At 42.1% G+C, this 24,782-nt stretch overlaps 1 protein-coding gene across 2 annotated transcripts in view; it reads right to left on the minus strand.

Moving 5' to 3' along the window:
• The window catches only part of PPARG (peroxisome proliferator activated receptor gamma), a 108,328-nt gene that overhangs the window by 73,399 nt on the left and 10,147 nt on the right, over nt 1–24,782 (minus strand). The window contains exon 2 of one of the 2 annotated variants that reach the window (XM_034777141.1): nt 13,121–13,159. The exons of the other annotated variant lie outside the window; for it this stretch is intronic. The gene's annotated coding sequence lies outside the window, so the exon portion shown is untranslated. The remainder of the gene's footprint in view (nt 1–13,120; nt 13,160–24,782) is intronic. 2 annotated transcript variants of the gene reach the window in all.

The raw sequence follows: 24,782 nt of genomic DNA on the forward strand, positions 1-24,782 counted from the left end.
GACCCAGAGCTACCGTTTGCCTCCTTTGTCTTTTGGTAGGCTTGCCTGAACTCCTTTACTTTCACGTGGCACTGCTGTGTGTCCCTGTTGTAGCCTGTGTCCATCATGCCCTGTGCGATTTTGGTATATATATTAGCATTTCTTCTTTTTGATCGGAGTTCTGCATGCACAGATTCTTCTCCCCATACAGCAATCAGATACAGTGTCTCCCGTTCGCTCCATGCTGGAGCTCCATGCTGGAGCTCATTTGTGATTCTGGGGGGACTGCATGGTCACCTGTGCTGCTGAGCTCACCATGCTGACCAAACAGGAAATGAAATTCAAAAGTTTCCGGGGCTTTTCCTGTGTACCTGGCTAATGCATTGGAGTTGAAAGTGCTGTCCAGAGTGGTCACGTTGGAGTACTCTGGGATAGCTCCCAGAGGCCAATAACGTTGATTTGTGTCTGCACTACCCCAAATTTGACCCAGCAAGGTCAATTTTAGCGCTACTCCCCTCACCGGGGAGGAGTACAGAAGTCGATTTTAAGAGCCCTTTAGGTTGACGGAATGGGGTTGCTTGTGTAGACGCATTCTTATAAAATCAACCTAACGCGGCTAAATTTGACCTAACCCTGTAGTGTAGACCAGGGCTAAGTGGAGTACTTTGCATTTGTCCTTATTGAATTTCATCCTATTTACTTCAGACCATTTCTCCAGTTTGTCCAGATCATTTTGAATTTTAATCCTATCTTTCAAAGAACTTGCAACCCCTCCCAGCTTGGTATCATCTGCAAACTTTATAAGTGTACTATCTATGTCACTATCTAAATCATTGATGAAGATATTGAAAAGAACCAGACCCCAAACCGATTCCTGAGGGACTCCACTTGTTATGCCCTTCCAGTATGACTGTTAACCACTGATAACTACTCTCTGGGAATGATTTTCCAACCAATTATGCACCCACCTTATAGTAGCTCCATCTAGGTTGTATTTCCCTAGTTTGTTTATGAGAAGGTTATGCGAGACAGTATCAAAAGCCTTACTATAGTCAAGATATACCACATTTACAGCTTCCCCCCATCCACAAAGCTTGTTACCCTATCAAAAAAAGCTATCAGGCTGGTTTGACACGATTTGTTCTCGAGAAATGTTATTTATCACCTTATTATCTTGTAGGTGTTTGCAAATTGCTTAATTATTTGCTCCATTATCTTTCCAGGTACAGAAGTTAAGCTGACTGGTCTGCAATTCCCCAGGTTGTCCTTATTTCCCTTTTTATAGATGGGCACTATATTTTCCTTTTTCCAGTCTTCTGGAATGTCTCCCGTCTTCCAGGACTTTTCAAAGATAATTGCTAATGGCTCAGATATCTCGTCAGTCAGCTCCTTGAGTATTCTAGGATGCATTTCATCAGGCCCTGGTGATTTGAAGACATCTAACTTGTCTAAGTAATTTTTGACTTGTTTTTTCCCTATTTTAGGCTCTGATCCTAGCTCGGTTTCACTGGCATTCACTATTTTAGACGTCCAATCGCCACCAACCTTCTTAGTGAAAACCGAAACAAAGAAGTCATTAAGTACCTATGCCATTTCCACATTTTCTGTTATTGTCTTCCCCCCCGCATCGAGTAACAGGCCTACTCTGTCCTTGGTCTTCCTCTTGCTTCCAATGTATTTGTAGAATGTTTTCTTGTTTCCTTTTATGTCCCTAGATAGGTTGATCTCATTTTGTGCCTTGGCTTTTCTAATTTGTCCCTACATACTTGTGTTATTTGTTTATATTCATCCTTCGTAGCTTGATCGAGTTTCCACTTTTTGTAGGACTCTTTTTTGAATTTTAGATCATTGAAGATCTCCTGGTTAAGCCAGCGTGGTCTCTTGCCATACTTCCTATCTCTCCTATGCAGTGGGATAGCTTGCTCTTGTGCCCTTAATAATGTCTTTTTGAAAAACTGCCAACTGTTTTCAATTGTTTTTCCCCGTGCTTCCCATGGGATTTTACCTACCAACTCCCTGAGTTTGCTAAAGTCTGCCTTCTCGAAATCCATTGTCTTCATTGTGCTGTTCTCCTTCCTACCATTCCTTAGAATCGTGAACTCTACCATTTCATGATCACTTTCTCCCAAGTTGCCTTCCACTTTCAAATTCTCAACCAGTTCTTCCCTATGTGTCAAAATCAAATCTAGAACACCCTCCCCCCAATAGCTTTCTCTACCTTCTGAAATAAAAAAAATTGTCTCCAATACATTCCAAGAACTTGTTGGATAATCTGTGCCCTGCTGTGTTATTTTCCCAACAGATGTCTGGATAGTCATGTATATCTGGATAGTCATGTATGTCTTCCCATACATCTTACCAAAAAAGTCATATTGACTTTGAAGTGACTTCAGAATGCCTGTGCAGACAATGCCACATCAGGACATATGCATGGGAGCTTGCTATTGAGACTGAAATTTTAGGATTCTGCAACATAGAGAGAAATACCTAAAGGGAGTCAGTGACTCAGTTATGAATTGTGCACTAACATGAAGTTAGCTCATACAGTGCCACTTCTGAATACTTTGTTGGGTTCCAGAGCAAGAATATCTTCCCCCATTCCTGCTTCTTTTGGGCTGCAATATAATTGCACAATAACATGCATTGTACTCTATATTTCATCACAAAAGAAAAATATGCTGAAGTTTTTCTTAGGAAAATTGTGAAGATTAACTACCATAAAGGAGAGTCTCAGAGTAATAGTAACTTAGCATTTTTCAAAACCTGATTATGACTGAATACTAACAATTTGAGAAGAAATATACCATGAATCACTTAACACAGTTGTACTAGCTATAAAAACAATCTGCTACTTTATTTTAGAATTAATTAACATATAAAAACCATCTTGAAAATTCACTTTTATGGTAAACATTTTCTTATGTTGAATTCACAACTTTTTGCTCATAAAAAATTTCTTTGGGCCAATTTTTCACTTTTTTCACTTACTGTATCCCTTGGCCTTTATAGAAATAGTATGGTTATGGTTAGGAATTTTCTACTTCATTTTTTCAAAGGGCTTCCTGCAGTGCATTTCAGAGAAGACCAAGAAACTATAGTAACTATAGAACAGAAAACACAGAACATAATTATAGTAACTATGAAACAGATTACCCAGAAGGCCCAGAACAGACCTTATCTGTACAACAATACAGAATGGACTGAAATTGCATGGAGATCATAGAATCATAGAACTGGAAGGGACCTCAAGAGATCATCTAGTCCAGTCAGCTGCATTCAAGGCAGGACTAAGTATTATTTAGACCAGTGCTTTTCAAAGTCAGGCCGCCGCCGCTTGTTCAGGGAAAGCCCCTGGTGGTCCGAGCTGGTTTGTTTACCTGCTGCGGCCGCAGGTTCAGCTGATCGCAGCTCCCACTGGCTGCTGTTTGCCGTCCCCGGCCAATGGGGGCTGCGGGAAGCAGCGCGGGCCGAGGGATGTGCTGGCCGTCCTTCCCACAGTTCCCATTGGCCTGGAGTAGCGAACCGTGGCCAGTGGGAGCCGCGATCGGCCGAACCTGCAGATGCGGTAGGTAAACAAACCAGCCCAGACCACCAGGGGCTTTCCCTGAACAAGCGGCAGCCCGACTTTGAGAAGCACTGCTCTAGACCATTCCTGACAGGTGTTTGTCCAACCTGCTCTTAAAAATCTCCAATGATGGAGATTCCACCACCTCCCTAGGCAATTTATTCCAGTGCTTAACCACTCTGACAGTTAGGAAGTTTTTCCTAATGTCCAACCTAAACCACCCTTGCTGCAATTTAAGCCCATTCGCTTCTTGTCCTATCCTCAGAGGTTAAGAAGATCAACTCCCTCCTTCTTGTAACAACCTTTTATGTACTTGATGTATTGTCGCTTTGTGTTCACTCCTGTCAGCATCTAAATAGACCTGCACAGTCATACAGCACTCTCCATCTAGTAAACGCAGATCATTCCTCCTTGGCATCCACTCTGCTCCTGCATTCTAGTATTAAAAAATAACTTCCCTTTCCCCTTAAAGAGAACAATGCCATTATAAACAAATTTACATATGCTGTCCCAACCCTAATATTCTGTAACAAACCAAAGAAATGTCACTGACACACCCAGCAGTTATTTTAAGCCTGGTGTCACCCAAACCTCCTTGCAGTTTCCACAAGCAAATCACCTTTTCATAGTCTTTTCTTAGAGGCTTCTTTGACAGCAGTATAGAATTTAGTTAGATGCAAATCTGTTCAAATTTCCTATTCAGAAGAAGGCGTTCTTTCAGTTATCTTTACTAAACTGATTTAATAAGAATGCTGCTTGTGTGTGTGTCATTTTATCTCTCTTCTCTCCTAAGGGCTGATATTTTTGTGTGCTGAGTGCACATACAACATGGAAAACTTCAAACAGGAGACACAGGGTTAACATTTCAATACAAAATACTGCTAAGTCCTTACCTTGTTACAAATGTACAGTATTCTATAGCAATAAATCTTGCAATGTTCCAAGCTTGCTCAACATCCATGCAAATTAAAACAGAACAGAGTGCTTTTCATTTTAATGTGTAGAATGTTTATCATGTTCTCTCTTGGATTTTTCCTTTTTCTATGGCAGTAAGCCACCCGCCACTCCCTCTGCTCCCCACTTCCCCACCCTGAACTATTTCTCCCTGGGTCTTGCCTTGATTTCCCAATTCCTTCATTCTGGAGCCAATATTTCTAGTTTTTTCATCAGCACAAGATTGCATGTATAGCACCTTGCCTTTGCCTATGAGAACAGGAACATTATGACCGGCTGGCAGGGAGTGAGGTGCTTATTGTCACTAGGGTTGCCAACTTTCTACTCGCACAAAATCTTTGCCCTGTCCCTGCTCTGCGCCTTTTCCGATGCCCCGCCCGCTGCTCACTCCATTCCACCCCCCCGTTGCTCGTTCTCCGCACCTTCATGCACTCATTCATTTTCACCGAGTTGGCTCAGGGGGCTGGGGTGCAGGAGGGGGTGAGGGCTCTGGCAGGGGGTATAGACTCTGGGGTGGGGATGGGGATGAGGGGTTTGGGATAAAGAAGGGTGCTCCGGGTTGGGACTGAGGGGTTTGGAGGGCAGGAAGGGGATCATGGCTGGGGCAGGGGATTGGAGTGCGGGGGGCTGAGGGCTCCAGCTGGGGGTGCAGGCTCTGGGGTGGGGCTGGGGATGAGGCATTTGGGGTGCAGGAATGTGTTCCAGGCTGGGACTGAGGGGTTTGGAGGGCAGGAGAGGGATCAGGGCTGGGGCAGGAGGGTGGGACACGGGGAGGGGAGTGAGGGCTCCGGCTGGGGGTGCGAGCTCTGGGGTGGGGCTGGGGATGAGGGTTTTCGGATGCAGGAGGGTGCTCTGGGCTGGGATCGAGGGGTTCGTTGGGAGGGAGGGGGATCAGGGCTGAGGCAGGGGGTTGGGGCCCGGGAGGATATCAGGAGTGCAGGCTCTGGGCGGTGCTTACCTCAAGCAGGTCCCAGAAGCACCAGTATGTCCCTCCTCCAGCTCCTACCGCCTACATGGAGGCGTGGCCAAGCGGCTCTGTGCGCTGCCCCATCCGCACGCCGGCGCCGCCCCCACAGCTCCCATTGGCTGCGGTTCCTGGCCAATGGGAGCTGCGGGGGTGGCACTTGGGACGGAGCCCCCTGGCTGCCCCTACGCGTAGGAGCCAAAGGGGGGACATGCCAGCTGCTTGCTGGGACAGTGGCAGCGTGTGGAGCCCGCTGGGAGCTGCGCAACATGGAGGCTAGCAGGAATACTGTTAGCCCCACTGCGCAGTGCCACCAACCAAACAGTCAACAGCCCGGTCAGTGGTGCTGACCCGAGCCACCTGGATCCCTTTTCAATCAGGTGTTCTGGTCGAAAACTGGACACCCAGTCACCCTAATTGACGCAGCTGACTTTCCCCTTGTCCTTCCACCTCAGCAGTGTGTCACTCTAGCATTTCTCAGGAACACCATTCAGCCAGGAAGTAGATCAGAAGAATTTTAAATAATATTGTCAGCCTTGCTGTAACCAGCTCCTATTTTTGTACCTTCAGTGCTGTTGCTTCATTTGATTGCACCTATAATTTGTAGACACAAAAATGGAGTCCAGCATTTGAAAGATTGCATATAATCTTCTTCAGGTATTAACTACAGGGGATCCTGAGTCCCTATGCAGTCCCTATCCAGGGCAAATCTCCCACTGAAGATAATGGAAGTTTTACCCTGCATAGGGACTGCATAATCAGCTCTATTAAACAATGATGGAAACGGATTAATATTCTCTGACAATCAGCTTCTGCCCTTCTGGAGTCACAGTGATGTAAATTTTCAGCACAATGGAAAATTTGGAATTTTAATACACAAGAACATTACTAACTGTTGCAAGCCTAGAATGTCCTTACTTTGGACAATTTATGTCATGTATTTAACATATTTTGTAAATTCCTTTGTTTTCAGCTATAATTAAAGAACCTGCATGAGTCTGAATTAGACATAAACTGTGACTAACCCTCGCCATTGGAAAGTCTTGAGTCAGACCCCCCCGAAAATCACGAGATTGGCTTAAAAATCATGAGGATTTTTTAAAAATGAAATGTGAGTTCTCTTTATTTTCCTTCCAGTTTCTGAGCCTTTAAAGTGCTCTCAATTCACATATCTGGCTGACAACAGGAGCCCCAGCCACCCAGGGCTAACAGCAGGAGCCTCTCCTCAGGGGCCCTGTGAAGAAGGGCTCCCACTGTCATCTCCAAGTGGCTGTGGCTCCTGCTATCAGCCCCCGCTACCCAGGTCTGGCTGAGAGCGGGAGCCCTGGCAGGCCAAAGCTAGCTGACAATAGGAGACTCTCCTCACAGGGGCCCCACGAGGAGTGGCTCCCGCTGTCCTCCCCTGACGGCCAGGCTCCCATTGTCCGCCCAGGGTGGGCTGACAGCAGTGGCCCTGGCTGTCTGGGGCTGACAGCGATTTCTAAGTAAAATTATTAAGTCTGACTCATGATCTTGGTTTATAACTCTCAAAAGTCAGGATTTTTGTTTTCAGCCACAGCTGGGGAAAAAAAATCTGACATTTCGTTCTATCACGAGATCTTGAGTCAGGCTTAATTTTACTTCAAAATCGCATCTTTCACAATTAATTCAGGAAAGTTGGCAAGTCTGCCTAAAATACATTTCAATGACTCTTTGTATTGCGTATATAAATATTGTAGGGACCCACCACAACCACTGAGTTTTTACATAGTGAATCAAACAGCTATAAAGGGTAATAACTCTCACTAGCAGCCTATCAGGATTTGTATCAGTGGCCTTGAGGTAAAAAGCTACATATTCTATTACCAGGTCCTTGAACCATTCATCTTCCTTACCTGTATTTCTTAGAAAATATCCAAAAGGTACTAGTCCACATTAAGTTTCTTCTGTTTTCTTTAAAGATACAAACAACCAAGTATTTGCTTACTGGCTTTGACTTTATTTGCCACATTTCAACCCAGTGAAAAGTGTTATAGTCAAATTCTAACTCCATGAGATTAGGAATTAATGATTAAGTGGTGATAAAACATTAACTATAATGGTGTAAACAGAGTTGTTACACTGCATTTTAGCAGCAATAAAAGGAGAGAAAGAAACAGATTGGGTAAATTTCAGTTCCCTTCCCTATATCATGTGCTCTTGTCATCTCCTTGCCTCTTCTATATTTAAAATTGCATTAAAAATTCCTTTTCTAAGTCATCCAACAAGATATATAACAGCAGATCTTTTAGCTTAATATGCCATGATAAATGGAATTATATAAAGCAAATTTTGAGATAAATATGTATGCCTGGCTATACATATTTATATAAATAAAAAGCTTAATCACATTTTCATGTTTTTCCAGAAAGTTTACTAAAAGAGGGTAAGTCTGCATATAGAAAAAAAATCACATTAACATTTTCTAGATTTAATCACAATTAATATCAATATACATTCTTTTTTGGAACAATTAAATATAAATGCATTAGCACAATCTTGGTAAGTTTGTAACTTTTATATTGTTTTAAATTCTGAACTATAAATTGGAATGTGGTCCATATAGTCTGGAATCCTTAGGTGCTAAAATGTTGTAGTTTTAAATAATTTTCCTCAGTTCATTTTGGCAGAATTCTTATAGCTAAGTATGCAAGAAATTATGTTGTTATGCTTCACTAATTTTACAACTGGATTTATTTTCTAGGTAAGCAAGTATCATATGAGGAACTAAAAGTTTTTATTGTGACTTTTTGTAACCCTTCAAGCCTGCCTATGAACAGCTAAATATCATGTGGTTGGTGGGATGTATTACTGCACTCGGGATGTGTTACTGTAGCTTTTTACTGTTCAGAAATAGTTCAAAAACAGATTTTTTCCCCCTCTTTGCTCCTGTAGTTATTCCCAACCTAAACAAAAATCAATAGTTTGCACATTTCAAATTAATTTGAACCAAAATTACAATGCAAATGACTGAACTCTAACAAGACTGAATTTTACTCAAAGAACTGTTATCAGATTACAATATATTTACAATTGAGATTATAGCAAAAAATAAATTCATAACAGACCTCTGAATGACAACAAATGCAATATACTGTAATGTAGAGCTAAATGTCAGGAATAGGACATTTACTGCATTCGTTTCACATGCAAAACTCCCAATTAAACTTCTCTGAACTATCTCAAATCCAAAATTGTAGTAGTAAGGCCAGTACTAGGGCTACCATATGGCCTGATTTCCCCGGACATGTCCAGCTTTTCGGTCTATAAATAGCCGTCCGGGAGGGATTTTTAAAAATCTAAAAATGTCCGGGATTTCCCCCACGGTAGGCTATTTATAGACAGAAAAGCGGCGGCCTAGCGCTGCTGGGCACTCAAAGCCCCTTCCCGGCTCCCCCCATCCCCTGCAGCCTTACCACGCTGTCCGGCCCCGCAGCTGTCTTCCCCCTCCTCCACTCCCCTGAACGCTCCACCCACCTGCTCCTCCCCCTCCCCTGCTTCCCGCAAATCAGATCTTGCGGGAAGTCTGAAAAGAGCAGGGGCAAGCAGGAGGCAGCAGCAGGTAAGCTGGGGTGGGGGGGGGCGAGGAGGAGAGCTCTGGGGCGGCGTGGCCCTGGCCGAGCAGCTCCCTCCGGCCCGGGCCGAGTGGCGCCCAGAGGCCCCAGCGGCTCCGGCCCAGCTCGGGCCCCAGCGGCTCCGGCCCCGGTTCCGGCCGAGCACCCTCGGCCCGGCCCGGCTCGGGCCCCAGCAGTGCCAGCCCTGGTTCTGGCCGAGCACTCCTGGCCCAGCCCGGCTCAGGCCCCAGCAGCACCAGCCCTGGTTCCGGCCGAGCATGCCGGTCCAGCCCCAGCCGAGCACCTCAGGCCCGGCCCCAAGCCCCGCAACCCTGGCCGGAGTGCAGCCCGATTCCTGGGCTCTTTAAAGCTGGCCCTGGTCAGGGGACAGGGAGAGGGGGGTTGGATGGGTCGGGAGTTTGGGGGGGGGACTGTAAGGGGGGCAGGAGTGTGGAGAGAGGTTGGGACAGTCAGGGACAGGGAGCAGGGGGGGTTAGATGGGTCTGGGGTTCTGGGGGGGCTGTCAGGGGGGCAGGGGTGTGGAGAGGGATCAAGGCAGGCAGGTAGCAGAGGGGTTCGGATGGGTCAGGAGTTCTGGGGGTCCTGTCAGGGGGTGGGGAGCAGTTGGATAGGACATGGGAGTCCCCGGGGGTCTGTCTGGGGGTGGGGGTGTGAATATGGGGTTGGGGTGTGGATAAGGGTCGGGGCTGTCAGGGGACAGGTAGGGTCGTAGGGGGTTCTCAGGAGGGGGCAGTCAGGGGACAAGAAGCAGGGCGGCTTAGATAGGGGGTGGAGTCCTAGGGGGCAGTTAGTGGCAGGGGTCCCAGGAGGGGGCAGTCAGGGGACAACGAATGGGGGGGGGGGATTGGGGATTCTGAGGGGGGCAATCAGGGGGTGGGAAGTGGGAGGGAGTGGATGGGGGCGGGGCAGGGATGGGGCTAGAGCAGGGCTCCTCCCCCCCCCCAGTGTCCTCTTTTTTGCTTTTGGAAATATGGCAACCCTAGCCAGTACGTCTGCTCTAATTGTATTACCTCAATTCACACACAAAAATTCCACAAGAACAGACTTTTTTGCAGTAGTTTAACTGACCCCACATCAGACGGATTGGGTCTAGTGTAAGAACAAGACCAGGAGCACAGTAAGAACAAGGACAGAACTGGTCAAACTTTACCCCACCATCTGTGACCCTGACAGCCCCTCAATACCAGCTGGTAGAGGGCACACCATACCATGACTCTCATCAGGGCTGTGCCCCAACGTACTGTTATCACAATATATATCACAAAGGTATCATGTAAGGTTCCATATATAAACTAGTGACATGCTGGTCGCAAAAATAATTGTGTAATGTATGTATGTATTCTATACAAAAAGTTCTAGATGGGCGCTGAAAATATGTTCTTAAAATGTGTTTGGGACGCAGTGCATGAATCTAGTGTGCCCTACACAAAGGAATGTGTGTTTACCTGTCTTACTGATTTAGTTATAGGCACAGGAGTATAGAAGCATATTTACATATAAAGTAAACAAAGCCATCAAACTAAACTAAGCGGGGAGAAGCCTGTTTAACAATAATGCCAGGGGACAGAATCTGCACACCAGGAAGCCTTCCTGGCTCTCGAGGCAGAGATAATGGACGTTGAGCAATATAAGGGAAGCAAAAAGACCTTTTAATTATCCATCACTGAGGGGACGACAGGGTACATCATGCTCTGAGCCTATGAAGGCTGAATCTTCGTGGACTGAAAGGCAAGAGCTGCTGGAAACTTGATGTAAGTGAGAAATCTGTTTAGACAAAGATTGTAACTTGCTGAAATTAAATTTCAGTCAGTAGAATATATTTGTTTTGTTTTATTTGTGTAAGGGGACTGTTGTCCCCTTACTAATATTCAGCGGGGGTGTTTTGGTTGGCTAGCTCCCAGCACTAAAAGGGGAAGGGTCGATGGGAAATCAGGACCCTGAGACTGACAGACCCCAGGAACAATGGGGAGAGGCCAATGCTCCAAGTCAGCCTGATTGACAGGGCGAGCAGGCTAACCAGGGAGTCAGGAGGCTAGGGGGTGGGTCCCGTCCTCCATGTGAGCTGGAATTGCCTGGGTCAGACAGAGTGGGGCCGAGCTAAGGAGCAAGCAGGGGCCCAAGCTGAGCTAGGGAACAGAACTGTGCCAGATCCAGAGGGGCCAGAAAAGCAGCCCAGGAAGCAGGTCAGTGCTGGGAGCAGAGCTACAGCCACAGAACCAGAGACATGGCCCAGGGAGAGCAGATCCTGTGCTGGGAGCAGAGCTGCAGCCAGAGAGGCAAGTGTGGTGAGCAACTGGGGCCAGCCAAGGGGGGACCTTGGGCAAAGGGCCCAGCGCAGAAAGACACCCCCAGCCAAGGATCCTTGTAGGCTGGACTGGGAGGGGGATCTTAACCCGACGGGGGGCTGACACTGGGAAGAAGGGTCCCACCACCTAAAGCCCGGAGGTGTGTGGCCACCACCATTGCAAGTGTTCAACCTGCAGCATCCCTGCAGCACAGCCAGGGCCTACGAAGGAGACCTGGGACCTACAAGGAACAGACTGTGAAGTGCCCTAACATCCAGAGACACTGTTTGTAATGTTCCCTGCCACAGAGCAGGGTGATGTGCTTTTCTTTAATCTTTCCCATTTTTCCTTATTCTTTTTTTAAATTAATTGTTAATTAAACAGCTTGTATTTGCTTTAAATTGTATGAAATGATCAGTGGGTCAGGGAAGTGCCCGGTGCAGAGTGCACAGTCAGGCTCACAGTTCTGAGTATCCTGCGTATATTGTCACACCATCCAAACTGGAATAGGTTTGTAATTTAGGGCCTGGTTTTGGTCCATCTCTCATGCTTAACTTCACTTGCTACTTCTGAATATTTCCCCTAAAAATGGGAACATGGAAAGGGGCCTAATCCTAATTTTACAACCCCTATCCACCAAACAGAGACTCCTACCTTCCCCAGGTTCACAAAAGGACACTTCTCATGTATCCACTTGCCCTCTTCATCCAGGCACCCCTCCGTAGTACTAGATGAGCTTGCAGAGTGTGTGCATGCAATAACATGTAAAATTGTTCAGTACAGATGATACTTTTCCCCATATTCGGAGAACATCTGAACTATGGGATTGTCTTCCGCTGGTATAAACTGGCATAGGGTCTGGCTCATAGTTCAGAAGTATATACTACATTACATAGCTATATATCATATGTTCACTTATTCAGACAAGACAATAATACACTTGCTGTGATAGCCTGGCTCAACTTAAGTCAATGGCAAAATCCCTATTGACTTCAATGGGGCTGAGATTTCACCCAGTGTTTTTTATTGCTTAGGAGACTTTTGTACCTTTTGGTCAATACCAGGACATACCATATTTAAACCCTGATGGCCAGCACAGCCAGGCATATCATGGGCCTCCTCCACTGAATCTCTGTTGTGAGCCAATCAATGGTTAACCACTTTGACAAAAACATTCCTGTGCGGTACCAGATGTGCGAAAAGGCTACACATGTATTGATACCAACTACACCAACTGTGGTGCATGGCATTTAGAGAACTGAGTTCCACATCTTCAGATATCTTTCAGGGAATAACTTACACCTAAGAGACATAGTTCACCTCACATATCTTGAATTTTTTCCAATTAACCTGAATTGAGTGAGGGGAATGGAACATTAAACTCGTTGTGCTGGAATTAAAGGAAGAGAAAATATATCATAAACAATGACAGAATTGAAAAGAAAATATTGCCATTTAAATCAGCTGAAGTCACTAAAGAAGGTGATTACGAAAGATACAGTTAGTTTGATAACACAGAAACAATGCACCACAAAGGGAGGTTTTACACACGATTGCAAACAAAGTCTCTCTAGGAATCATGCAAGTCTTAAAATTCACATTGGTGGTGTACACCTAAAAACAAAACAAATAAACAACCCTCTCCATAACAACTTCAACTAGTTATGTATGAGTGCCAAAACTTGAGGAACCAGTACACTAATACACCTCATAAAGCAAAGCAGAAATATACATGGTAGATGCTTAAATCAGAAGCACATGCAGAGAGTTTGATACATACGAGGAGGTGATCAGCCCTGCCCTCACTGTGGACCTCTGCCTGTAGAGAAAAAGAAAATGCATCTCAAAAGAAGAGCACCTTGATATAAGCAGGATCCTCTTACAGTACGATTGAAACTATTTGACTGGAAGGATTAGGCTGGTATTTCCAGTTTGGGTTACATGATAAATATCTTCCTTACAAGAGTCATCCTCTCAATTAAAGTAAGAAAAGTTGCTGCTGATTCCATTACTTATGCTAGAATGCCTTGTAGAATGCCTTTCTCATTTTCTTCTGTCAGATAAAGAGACACATCTCCCATTGACTTCAACAGCCTTACACCAAGACTTGAAGAAAGCTAAAGGGGTTTCTGGCAGTTATCTTCATTGGAGATGAGGGAAGAGGAAGACAGAAACTCTAAAGATAAAAACCCAGAATCATCAATGGGAGATGCCCAGATAAATCTAAGGGCAGACTTGGATGCTGTGTCCTGCTAATCAATCGTAGCTTCATTTCACTTATTGTTCTGGCATGCTAAAGACACTCACTGGAAACTGTTCAATAACACATTGTTGGAAAATGGTTAGTGCCCTAGTCATTCAGCATAATTTTGACACTCCATGGGAATTTAGGTATGCACAACTTATTAGGATATGACCTTTCCCTTATATTTCTTATTTTAAGATCAAGTTACTGTGAAATGTCCCCAGTGGGAGTTGCTGTGCTTCCTTCACAGATAAGGAAAACAGCAATGGCAACTTACAGAAAGAGGACTTTCATATATTTGTACAGAACAGACAACATTGTGGTCTTGAGAGATATCCAAAGCATTCTTGGAGGTCAAGAGGAAAGTCATGCGGTATGTTAACTAACCCCCCTTTCCCAAAAACATGACAAGGGTATTTCCTTGAATCTTTTAAATGCCCCTCCCACCCCCACATACACTTTTTTTTTTTTTTTTTTGTACTGCAGTACCTAAATTGCCTGACATTAAGTTTTGAGGAACTTTCTAGGTTTCTGGGCTCCTACTATTCAGAGGGCTGAGGCTGTTGGTTGTCAGACACTTTTGGTATTCATTGTTCTGTCTGAAAACCCATTTTATGACGCTAGTCTGGAGTGGCTATTATCATCTCCATGTTCTCCAATACCACTCTCTTTTTCTCTGTAACATGGACTTTGCCACTCAGACCATATTTATGCTCTCAGTACTTCCATGCTAACGGATTACTGTAATTCAGTCCTAACTGTGAAACTAATCTGAAAGCTTCAGGAATTAGAAAATTCAGCTTCCCAACGCCTCTTTTGTTTTGCGAACAAGGAACATCCAGTTCCACTGATCTGCACTGATTGCTGATCAGCAAATGAATTCAATTCAAGATCTTGTGAACATAAGAACGGCCATTTGGGGTCAGACCAAAGGTCCATCTAACCCAGTATCCTGTCTTCCAACAGTGGCCAGTGAATGGGGGATGAATTTTTTAATAATCTAGGCCAATTGTACTGAGGTGACCGTCTCTCATTTTATCTCTCTCAAAGGTTTATGAAGTCTGCTAGGGTGTCCTTACTTTGCATACTGTGGTTTTATGTAAATCATGCTAGGGACTTTCAGTTCAATGATTCATATAAAAACCCTCCCTAACTGTAGGTACAACCTACCTCCAATTTAAAGCCAATGGAGTGGCTCTTTGCAAAGACTTCATTGGAAATTGGATCAGACACTATGTCTGCACTTCCTAGCTGTCTCCAATGTTTTGTGTAGGGCATTTTTATTTGAAGCAGTTCATCTTTGGCCAGTTTGTATTATTCTAATTTTCACTGTGTCTTGAGTCTTCGTGTTAGGTACTGTACAAACAGGATTATTTTTCTTTGCTTATTTTATGATAGTGTATTTGCTCTCCCTGAACCACTGGGCCCAACTTTATTTTAATCACTGTTGATTTTAAACTTTTTGGTAGAACCCATGTAGGTGGAGAAATAAATATGAAATAAATTTAAGTTTAAACGGTGCTGCTTATATCAGAAATGTCTGTACTTGTAACCTATGGTTTTTGCAAATCAAGATTGTAAAATCTAGCAGCTCTTGATCATTCAAATTGTTTTTCAGGATAGAGTAACTTGCTTGCTGAAAATAAAATCAGCAGGTCAATAAAAGAATAGATAAAAAATATTAAATATTTTGCCTTTTGGGCATTCAGGGCACATAACTGTTCTCCCCAACCATAAATACACTGCTAAGTAAATAGCATAATGTACCAAATGGTGAAATATAGTAAATGGTTAACTTAAGCATTTAATATCCTGGAATAAGATTGTTAAATTAATACACTGGCTATGAATCACCACCTATCTCGCTAGGTATTTATTATATATACTCATCTCTATGATATCTGAAAATTGTGGCAACACTGTAATTAACAGAAGAATGGAAGAACTCTAGTCCCACGTCAAAGAAGTTTAGAAAAACCCAGTTTGTCTCAAAGGTCTGAGACTCTCTAATTGATGGGGCTGCAGAGGGCCTTTTAAAGTATGTGTGTGTGTGTGTGTGCGTGTGTAGATTTGTGCCTTCCACCCCACCTGACTCTCTTCCCCTCAGATCCCCCCACTCCACTACCAGCAGCCTGACGTTGCTGACCCATGAGCCCCTGCACCCACCCCATCCAAATTTGAGTGAGTAGTGCTGTAACGAGCATACAGGGTTGTGGTGCCTCAGTGTTGCTGCAGCAGGTCACAACATCGCTCACTCATATTTGGCCCAGCTGCCCCACCATTATAGCCAAAAAGTGGTCAGGCCATGGCCTGCGTGGTCCCTCCACTCTGCAGCCTATGAATCATTGGGAAAGTTATAAGTAGAAGAATATGTGAATTTACACAAAACTGCATATTTGAGTGAAATCCTTCTCTCTTTAGTCATGTGAGTTGTCCCACTGATTTCTTGCGTGATTAGGGCAAGCAGGGCTTGGTCCCTTAAAGCTTTCCTGCAACTACTGTGCAGTTGGACTGTGGGTCTCAGCTAATTATATTTGCTTTTCCAGAAATTGCCCTTCCCCTTTAAATGACTGACAAGAGATAATAATTTACTGCTGTAAGAATCAAGTAGCAGGCAGCTCTTAAAACAATTTGGATTGCAGGCCCTAGGAGTTAATTTGCAATCGACCTGAGGCCAATCTGCCTTCCTTGGGTAAATAAAGACTCATTATGTAAATCAGTGGGTTAAAACTCTCTAATAGAATATGCAACACAGGCTAAATAAATCCAGCCTTGTGTGATTCACTTAATGCATCTCCATGGTACACTGATGTCATATGTATCCTGAATTCAACTTGTTAGTTCTATTCTATATAGGTTTTTATACCACACTTATCTGAGCGCCTCCCAATAGTCCATTAAACATCGTACCTACACATCTGTCACATGTTTGTTCTTTCATCCTCTCCAGAGAGGGAGAAATGTGTTCAATCGAGTGTTTTGTTTTAGTAGGATTTTTTTTTAATTTATTAAATAAATATAACTGTTGCTATGTGCTTATAGAAGGCAAGGTCAAAGAAATGCATCTTGCACTTGGAGTGGAAGGTGATGAGATTTATGATGGTCCTTAGTTCCTGGGGGAGTTCATTCCACAGTCTTGGACCACCCCCAAAGAAGGAATCACCAAAGAAGGTTCTGTCTCCTCTTTGCAGTGTCTAGAAAATGCTAATAATATTAAATTAATTAAATCCAAAGTTGAAAATCACTAGCCCACAGAAAGGAAAAGCCATCTGTTGGCTAACCTCATCTCTAAGAGCAGAGTATTGTATATCTGCCGGCATGTTTGAAAAATGATTCAGCCCAAGTTATATCTCTGTTCCTACTGTTGTGACATTGAGTTTCTGCAAAGGAGCACAGCCTAGGTGCTAAGAGTTTATTTACAGAGGGCAGGACTGAACTTTGCATGTGAACACATACAGAACATGATAAAGATCTTTCTGTCTCATTAGTAATTTACAGAATTGTGATTTGCTACTCCCAACACACCTATAATTGAATTCCTTAGTCATAAAATCACTGGGACCAAACAAGTTCAGGTATCTTTTATCAGCCTTTTTTTCTTTTTTTGTTGTTGTTGTCATCTGTTAACCTATTTCTTATAGAGCTTTTCTTCTTTTTATAGATTCATTTGCTTAAGTTATAAATTAACCCTAGTACTTACTCTCCCACAGGCCATATACTCCAGCTTTTTTTATGCTTCATGCAAACATTTCAAGCTTTATAAGTTTTATGGTTTGGAGTCATTCTGAATAATAGTTGGTGGTTAAAGTATAGTAAAAAGTAAATCTCAAAAGATTCATAGATCCATTATGGATAAATGTCCAAAAGTCGAGATAGTGCTCTATGCCTTTCTGGTCTAGAAATCAGACTAGGCATATCAAAAAGAGAAAAGGTTCTCTTGTGAGATTTCTGGTACTTCCAGTTTCATGTAACGATGTTGACTAATGCGAGGCCCAGTCCTGCAAACTTCTTACTCAAGACAGAAATCCCATATGCTTCAATGGCATCTGAAGGGGTCCAGCACTTCCCAAAATGCACTCAGTGCTTTTCAAGACTGAGCCATAACTTCATTTTACCCATTCATTTTACCCAAACATAAACATGTATTAAACAGACTAATTAAAAACAATTAAAAATACAATACGTTTTCATTAACTTTTTTTTGTATGTTCAGACAAAACATTAATTTCAGCAGCTGTGATAATACACAGACTATTTGCCTTATAGTCTCTCTTTTCCCCACCCGAAACCATTCAAATTCTGGAACTTGTCTTGACAAGACCTTGCACAATAAACATATCTTTTTCTAAAGTTTCATTCTTGTTCTTACTAAGGTTTTTCATAGGAGAATGTAGAGCACTCTGAAAAAAAATTAACTTGATGATGATTCAGGGATTGGCAATGTGATTTAAAGAACCTTGCATCTCTAAGTCATTCTTTCAGATCCAGCTTAGACTTGCTGTGACCATGACTGATGTGTATATTGCATATAATTAGGTGGTGACTTAAAACAGTTCCTGGGGATGTGTCCACATCATTAAAATACAGTCACAAATGGCACTAATTTATTTTAAAAGTTATTTATTTGGACTTTCTGATTTCATACATATTTATTCTAATATAAAGCATACGACAAAGGATTTAGGAACCTGTAAATTGCATTTTTTACGTTTAAATTGTTTATTTTTCATACAGTAGGTTCCCTCCTCTATTTTCGTCTCCTAATCTATCTCAAAGGCTGATCTGTCCTTCCAGACAAGGAGAGCTGAATGTTGCTCCCTCTCCAGTATAATTCTACTCCTGAGGTTGCTTGACAGCCGATTGAAGTTAGTATTTTAACATTTCCACATTGAACTGTGTTTGTGTCTCTAGTTTGTAATACTCTATATTTAGCAATAATCCCCATTACATAAATCTGTGACAGGCATTCTTTGAAAATTTTGTGACAAAAGATTTGTTCTCAAACATTTCATCTATTTCATTATTTACAGTAGGTCATTGTCCTATCTTTGTTTTGTCTTTGCAAAATTTTGTATTTTCTGCTCTTTTAACAGAATCGATAGCAACACAGTGCAAAGAGCTTTAACAGTCAAAATAAAATATCTTTATCAACTTTACAACAGAAGTAACTTTTCTTTGCTAATGGAGTGGCTTTGCTGTTTAAATACATACTATCGAATACCTTATGGCTTAATTTTTCATGCTTTTTACAATTTAATCTTCATTTAGTAATTTTTTCCTGGTTGTACAAATCTGTTTGGTTTTAAAATTGCTCTTGTTAATTCTGTGTAGTTAAAAAAGAGATCTGTGTTCTTACTGTAAATCCCAAACGTAGGCCCCAGTCGTGCAATGGAATCCAGTTGAGTGGGAGTCTAGAGCGGTGCGCGTAAACGTCAGCCTGCACAGATCCCTCTGGAGAATCAGAGCCTTAAACTGAGTAAATGTGCCATCTATTATCAGGCCTTGTGTACCCAGCTCATAACTTTAATTGCATAGGGGACTTTCAACTCAAGTCAGAAGGAATTTTCTTTACAGAGCAAACAAAATCTTATTTATTCTTTAAAGGAGACCAGGAAATTTAGTTATATATAAATATGATATAATGGTTGACATATACAGAGAGAGAAAGAGAGAGAATCCTAAATGACTTTGCCGACTATAATGTCTATAACATATATGGGGGAAACATGATGATGTGATGTGGTATAAGGGTTTCAACCCGAGTTTGAAACAGGCTTATAAATAAGGGGTGAGCTGTGTAGGTCATCCCAAAAGGGCTCTGATAAAAATCATTATTTCTTACCATCCCTCATAGCCTATAAAGAATGCATGTATGTCACAGAAAATGTATTTTATATATCTTTTTATAGTGGTTTTAAAAAAATGTATTTCATGTTCCTCCACCCGAAAAGCAAATGCCTTAGTTACACCTCTACCCCGATATAATGCTGTCCTCGTTATAGGTGAAACCGCGTTATATCGAACTTGCTTTGATCCGCCGGAGTGCGCAACCCCCTCTCCCCCTCCCCCCCCGGAGCACTGCTTTACCACGTTATATCCGAATTTGTGTTATATTGGGTCACATTATATCGGGGTAGAGGTGTACTATGAGTCCAACTTTACAGGAATCTGCAAGAATATAAGAAAAGCCAAACTGAGCCATACCAATAGTTCATCTAGCCCAATATCCTGTCTTTCGACAGAGGTCAGTGCCAGATGCTTTAGAGGGAATAAACGATCATAATGGTCCCTTCTGACCTTAAAGTCTATGATTCTATGAACAGAACAAGGCAATTATTGAGTGATAGTCAAGAGATTTTTCAAATGGCACAAAACTGTTTAAAAATGACCTAAAATAACTGGCTTTTTGTATAAAGAAAAGCTATCTCAGGCCCTTCCAAGTGTTAGATATAAAATTTCCATCTCTGACCCTCAAAGCTTGCAAGATATCAGACTTTAAATCATACAATTTTTAGGTCTACAAAAGCTATCATTGGAACTGCAGTGGATCTTGCTCATCCTGGCCTCAGGCAGGGAGAAATTTAAGAGGAAATTCCACACGTTTCAAATTCAGGAGACTCTTGGGCAGCAGAGCAATAATTGTGAATTTGTTTTTTTAGTATGAAATAAAAATTTTCAAAAGTCCTTAAAATCACCTAGGTGGTTTTGAAAATTTACCCAAAGAATTTAATTTTTACAATATTTTTCCCTCAAAGGTAGCCCCACTTCCTGGCTGCAGCACCATGATACATGGGCTGGATCTCACTTGTCCACAGGAGTGGAGGCTTACAGTTCTGAAAGTTTGTAAAGAATCTAAAAGTGAACAGCCTTCTAGACCACCTCTTCAAATCTCACCAAAAAATATGTTTCCCACCACAGTTCTTAATGAGCATCTGTCTAACATTTTTTCATCACCGCTAGTCTGAACCCTCATCAGACACCTCTGAACCATTTTATCTGTTGGAACCAGAGTGCAGCCAGGACCATGTGTATGTACACTTGGAAAGCACAGAGTATATTGCTGGTAGTCATTAAACAAAAGGATTCACAAAGTATCAAATTCCAGTAATTTCACAAATATGTGGTCAATGTTCCAAAAGCTAATCTAAAAGGAGTATTTGCATACTTAAAGTATCACATGAAAATGAAAATGAGGTGGTGGTGGTGGGGGGTGTTTCTTCCATGTCCCTCTGCACAAGAACATACAAATCGTCACACTCAAGCAGACTTGTGGTCCATCTACTATGCACTCCAGCTGCAGCTGGACAACTCTGGCTCTGATGCCAAGTTCCTGTAGGCACATGATGTGATGTGGCAGTTACCATGGAACCTGTGGGTACTCTTCCCTCTGACTTTGTATTCAATTCTCCATGAGCTACAATAAACCATGTGGATATAGTACTTATATCCCAACTGTGAGGTAGACTAAATAGTAGACTGACTCCTTTTTCGGGGATTATGCAGCTTCAAATGGCATAGGTGAAATTGGTATACATAAAATGAATCATAGAAGACAGTGATGCAAAAGTCCTATTGGGTCAGTTGATCCTGCCAATGTAACATTTTTCCCTACAGTACAGTTTAGTAGAGCCCTGCAAATCCGCAAGTATCTGCTTTGTATCAGCGGATGTGGATATCTGCAGACCATTTTGGATATTCTGGGCATTCTGAGCCTACAAGTCCACTCAGTCTTACTTTTTGTTCAACCAATCACCCAGACAAACAAGTTTGGTTACATTTTGCAGGCAATAATGCTTCTTGTTTACAATGTCACCTGAAAGTGAGAACAGGCATTCGCATGGCACTGTTGTACCCGGTGTCCAAGATATTTTTATCTTATCTGTTGCTCTTCTCTGGTCTTCCTCCAGTTTGTCAATCTCTTTCTGGTAACATGGTGCTCAGAAATTAATATTACAGGTGTTGTGTCGTATCACTTTGCAAACTCACATCTAATTTGCTGTCCTCGATCACCACTGGAGTTTCTCTCAACATTACTGAGGCCCTTCAATCCTCTGACCCCAAACAATCCCCTTCCCCAAGCTCCTCTGGAAAGACACAGTAGTGGACTGTTAGCTCCACTCAGCATATGCTAGAGATAATTAGCATGTTCACTATTCCTCCATCTCACACTGTCAAAAGAGAGTGACAGGTCCATTTCCACTCCTGCATCTTCAGGGAGCATCTGCTTCTCTCTCTTTCTAGGGAGTCATTGGTTCTTCTTTAATCTTTGCCTCTCACTTGGTGCTGGGGTGACTAAGGGTTTTTCCCCTTAGTCTCTTCCTCTCAGGCTAGAGGGTGATGACCTGTGTTGGTGACACATCACACGTGTTTCTCTCCTCCTCTTCCTCCCCCTCAACTATCTCCCCTCAAATGTAGACTGGAAAGAGGGAGGTAGACATTGTCCACCTCATCCATGTTCTGCTCTCCCTACTTGGTTATTTTTACCTACTTCCACAACATTTGGAGGGTGTTGACAACTGGTCTGGCCAGGAGGCTGACTGCTGACTCCCGCCTCCTCACTATCTCAGCTGGTTTTCCATTCTGTTCTGGACTCAAACACATCAGCAGAAAGTCGTGACTAACAGAAAGGGCAGTCAGTCAGCAGCCATCCTCCTGCTAAAGGGTCAAGCTTCAGCAGGAAGTTTAAGGTTGCCACACAAGCTGCATGACTCTTTGCTGTGCCACATTTTCTGTTGATTCTGGGAAGTGGCAGAGAAAGAGGGGAACCAATTGCAGAGCCTAAATCAGTGAATACAGTCAGGCTAGATTACAGCAGCATCAGTGCTGTGTGTAAAAGCTATTTCTTATTAGTTAAATTAGACTTCACTGAAATACACTTTCTTCTTTGCTGTCCCTAGTGACAGAAGACCTGGCATTCATCTTTGTGCATCAGACAATTCAAGTTCCAGCAGGAGTAATGAGAAATAGGACTGGATTTAAAACAAGGGCTTTTTAGGACAAAACAGAACTGGCAGGAATTCCAAAATACTACACAAAGACTGTTCTTATGACACTTGCAATACGTCCTAAACAAGGGAGTGCCAAAATCTCAAAGGAAGCCAGATATAGAAGGGCTTCAAGACCAACACGTTCAACTAAGAATTTTATACTTGAAGAAACAGATCCTAACCAAATGTCTATACTTTTTAAGATTTCCCCCTTTATTAATCATTTCCTTTAACTAGCACCACAGAGGATAATTAAGACTTAAAATTCAGGCCCTTTAAAATAATCATGCACCCACAAATTCTTCCTCACAGTCCTACTGTGACTCATTGATTTCCTTCTCTAATTCTTTCTTGGTTTCCCCCAACTCTCTTTTTTACTGGGCCTCAACAGGACCCTGGGCTTGGATCCCAAGGATCCTGTCTTAATTCACCACTGCAAAAAGCATTTATGCAAAATATTCTGAACTCAAATAGCCCTTTATTTTAGATTAAAGATACTGTAAATATTCCAGAATACATTAGTCACAGAACATGTCACAGCCTTGCAAAATTCTCCAAACTATCCTGTGCAATTTTTCTTCTGGGGATGTTTATGTTTGTAAAAATCAGTAGAACACACTGTTTATGACAACAGTTTTATTATTTTTTAAAACAAGACTGATAAATGACCCAGAGCAATTTTCTGAGTCTTCATTTGATCTCTCACCTACTTAGAATTGGCACCCTGGTGACCTAAAAGTGAATGGAAAGAAGTGCACATGACTTTCACAACCACAGTATTACATCATTAAGGAGGAAACAGTGAATGATGTATAAGTCAGCGGTATGATGTGACTTATGTAACTCCTTTATTCTACTGAATACAGCATTCCTAAACAAAACCAGGAACCATTCGAAAAAATGACAGCTATTATGGTCAGACAGGATATATATACTTCAAGAAGTGAAAGGAGAATGGTGGTACACAAAACAATTTAAATAGTGAAAGACGCAGCATGGTAGTAATGGCTTCATACAGGGAACACTGATGATGTAGTATTATAGAAATTTACTTGTGTGTTTTATAAATAAGTAAATTATGAAACACCTGTGAATGTTTTCCCTGTGATGATAATATTTAGATTTTTTAAATGTATTGGTTTACCACAAAAAGTTTTCTAAAGGCTATGTCTACAAAAATGTATGCTTCTTATAGGAATTAAGAGACTTGGCACTATAGTTCTATTCAAGCTTCCTATAGTATAGATTTTTTTCTAATTAGTTGTAAAACCAACCCTGCTGGAGATGTGTGTAATTACTTGTTTCTTAGAAAAGTAATAAACTTGTTACATTTTTTTTTTAAATTGTTGGTGCACCACAATGGGCTATGGATGCCATAAGAGATGTCATAACATGATAGCTCTATTCTAATCTGAATATAATCCACACTTTGCAGTGATTCCCTTGCTAGTAGTCATCTACTTTTTATATGTGTTAGACTACCATAGGCAACAAAATACTCCAGAATGTCTGAATGTAAATCATACTTGCCACTCCCTAACAAACTGGTAAAATTAGCATATGTGATCACAAGGCAGGCCCAAAGAACAAATCTTTGACTTCTATAGGCATATTCTCAGGAAACTATGTAAGAAACATTTTAGGGTCTCTCATTCATGATGCCACTGAATTTTTGTTCTCATAACAATAATCACTAATCAGCTCAGTGCAATTGGCAATCTTATATTGTAAAAGGCTCAAGATGGTAAAAGCATGGGTGTTGCAGCAGACTGAGGTGGATTAGAAGAATTAAGCAAAGGAAGCACACATGGAATTTGTTTGTATCAGTAACACCACTCTCTCTCTTTCATGAGTACCAACATCCAAATATTGTAAGACAACTGAGAACAACTAATTAAGCTTCCATAAGTGTTTTGCAAGTTACACTTTTGCACTGGTAATAGCATTGACAGCACTAATAATAAAGACATATACTTTTAGACATTGTTACAGAAAACTAAATGAAATATCCTGAAAACTGCAAAAGGACACCACACTAAAGTAACTCCCCCATGTTTTATTGCCACTTACTATTTTGAAGTCACAAGTCACTGACCTTTTATAATATTAATCTTCAAACATACTCTATAGTTAATTATAACAACTTCTGGTTTCTTAGGCCTGGTCTACACTTAAAATTTTGCCAGCATATCTTTATCAGTTAGGAGTCA

Source organism: Trachemys scripta, chromosome 7 (assembly GCF_013100865.1).
Source record: "Trachemys scripta elegans isolate TJP31775 chromosome 7, CAS_Tse_1.0, whole genome shotgun sequence".
Lineage (NCBI taxonomy): Eukaryota > Metazoa > Chordata > Testudines > Emydidae > Trachemys > Trachemys scripta.